This window comes from Hyperoodon ampullatus (assembly GCF_949752795.1).
Source record: "Hyperoodon ampullatus genome assembly, chromosome: 1".
NCBI lineage: Eukaryota > Metazoa > Chordata > Mammalia > Artiodactyla > Ziphiidae > Hyperoodon > Hyperoodon ampullatus.
The window spans coordinates 143487908-143491020 of NC_136914.1; positions in this window are offsets into that span (position 1 = coordinate 143487908).

Sequence of the window (3113 nt, forward strand, 5' to 3'; positions counted from 1 at the left end):
TGTGTTCTGCAACTTAGCAAGCATCCAGCCAAGGAACTGGACACAAGTCACCTCATTTACAATCTCTGTGCATCTCCTCAAGTGCTTCTCTCCAGGAATATTGTCTTCCTTAAGGCCTAAAAATCACTTTTCCCCATCCCCAAATCTTTCTTTACATAGACTAGGGAGAGGAGGGTACTGGCTGGTGTGCCCATTAGTAAGTCCTGCAGGGATATTCTGGCAGCTTGACTTCCAGATAGTTCTCTTATGGGAGAACATTTGTCCCTATCTGCTCCCCAGTGTTGGGTCTAGCATAAATCTCACTACTTCTGGATAATAGGAAAATCCTATTAATATCCTATTACTATTACATACCTTTCCTTTCTTCGAAGTTTTCCTTGTTGCTTTAATTTTGGTGCAGTTCTTGTAAACAGTATGTGTGGCAAGTATCTTGTCTGCTTGCTACTCTGGACCCACCATTCACCCTTCTGGTCCCTGCAAAAGGGCTGACTTGTAGGGACCACACCAACTTCTTCCCTTGCTCTCTGGCTGAATCAAGGGAGGGAGACTGAAGTTAATTCTTGGCTCCTTCCTGTGATGTCACCTCTATGACCTTCAGCTAAGAGTCACTGTTCCTCTCTGGGTGTCCTACTCTACATGATTCTTTCTTTCCAGGTTCTGGGAATCCCACACTCCCTTTGTCCTTTTGGGCCTAGGAGTGGGAACAGCCCTGCTGGCGTTCACCCAGTATAACACTATGCCTTGTACTTCCACTCCCCATGCACACCTTCCAGAGTGGGCCTTTCTCAAATTATCCTGTTTCCAATATGTCATCTTACTGAGGCCCTGCCTGATACAGAATATAATTGAATTTGATTTTCAAACTCAATCTGTGAGTTTTTGTCTTTTGATAGGAGAATTTCACAATTGTAGTGAAAATTTATATACTTAATTTTATTTCTTCCACTTTATTGTACATTTATATACTTTTTTTCTCTCTTTTCCTCACTCTTATTAGATTGATAAGGTTTCTTTTTATCTTTTTCTCCTCCGCTCATAAATTGGATTTCTATTCTGCTACTCATAACTTTCCTGGCTTTAGCAGTTAGTTTTATATTTCTATGGATATGTGAAAATTAAATAATGTCTTCCAACTTGCTCATTCCCTACCAGACATATATTTTTTCAACTTTACTAATAGTTGTCTTCCCAACTGTAATAATTAAATCTTTCTATTGATGGATCAAAAAATAAGTAACAATTTTGCCTTCCTACCACACTCTATTACTAGCTTTATGCTTCCCCATTTCTTCCACTGAAATGAAACCTTTAGAACATTTAACTGCCCATACCCTCCCTATTGCCCAAATCTTGAGTTTGTATGAGATAATTATAGGATTTCAATCCCAGACAGTCAAAAAGTTTTTCCTCACAGAATCTCTCTCCTGTTTCAAAATTCTTACCAGAGTATAATATCCAGTTAACTGTCATATTCCATTTAGATATAATTGTAAGTATTATGAAATTCATTGTTCATCAATGTTTCCTGAACTTTTCATCTTCCCTATCAAGAGATTTGATTTTCATTTGGTTAGAAAATTTTCTCAGAAAGGTACACAGGTAGGATATTTTCGGAGCCTTTGCAACATGCCAAAACTTCTTTACTTTGCTCTCACATGGGGATGAGAACTTCCCTTGATAGAGGGATATTGCCAGTGGTCTGTAAATATAAATGCAAATTGTCTGATTCAACCAAGGTTACAGATAAGAAGTCTATTACTAGTCTAGTTATCTTTCCATTATCAATTGCCTTTGAAAGTTTTGTTCTTTGTCTAGAAGCCTTGTAAGATTTTCAACTATGATGCCAAATGGTGATTTCCTAAATCCATCATTCCTTCCACATTTATTAGTGAGCATAATATATATAGTGTTGTATACTGTAAGGAAAAGCTTTTTCTTCTCATTCATTCATTCATTTTTGTATATTAGTATGAACTCACGGTTGCTTAATTTATTCAGTAGGCAATATCTGTTTCTATCATTATTTACTGACCCTCAAATTGTCCCGGATTTGCCTAGCCCCTTTAGGCTGGCTTTCAGTTCTTTTGACATATTCTCATCATCTCTTCTGTACTTTCTGGCACACACACAAAAATTTTCCAGGCTTGGGCTTCCCTGGTGGTGCGGTGGTTGAGAGTCCGCCTGCCGATGCAGGGGACATGGGTTCATGCCCCGGTCCAGGAAGATCCCACATGCCACAGAGTGGCTGGGCCCATGAGCCATGGCCGCTGAGCCTGCGCACTCCACAACAGGAGAGGACACAAGAGTGAGAGGCCCGCGAACCGCAAAAAAAAAAAAAAATTTCCAGGCTTATCTTATACTTTTCCAACCCCAGCCCTGGAATCAAGTACATCTTCAAAGAGCTCTGGGCTTCTTTTGTTTTGTTTGTCTGTCTGTTTTTCTTTTGTTTTTTTTTTTTGTAGAGAATGGTATTTAGTAACAGATCTGAACAGTAGGTGTGCTCAATGTTTTTGCAATGGCATTGCCCTTAGGCTCTCTCAATGGAAAGAGCTAGGGCATATATATCTACACACACACACACACACACACACACACACACACGCCTATATACATATACTATCGAAAACACAAAATGACTGATATATCCAATTCTAATTTTACATACCGCAGGGTTTATTCCAGTTTCCTCCCTTTCCATATTTGTAAATCCTTTATCTAAGAGGGAGAAGCATGGCCCCCATAACCCCAATATATTTGTTTGTTGGATCAACCCCCAAGGTAATCAGTCTCTTCTCATCCTCACTGCCCCCTGAGTGGGCATCCCCCTCACCTCATTCTGCAGTCACCCACATGTACGGATGCTGTCCTTATCTTGCGTGGGCTCACATGCCACACCATTGCTACAACCCCACTCCATGCAAAGGCCTTTCTCCTCCCTCTTGCGTACCACCTCCTTGCCCTGGGCCACTAGCACCCACTCTCCAATGTGGATGCTTACTTTTGCTCAATTTCACCTACTGGCTTTAGGACCAAATTATTTAAGCAAGAAAGAATGAAGGAAAGAAGGAAGGAATGAAGGCAGGCATTTAGAAAAAAAAATTATCTATCTATAC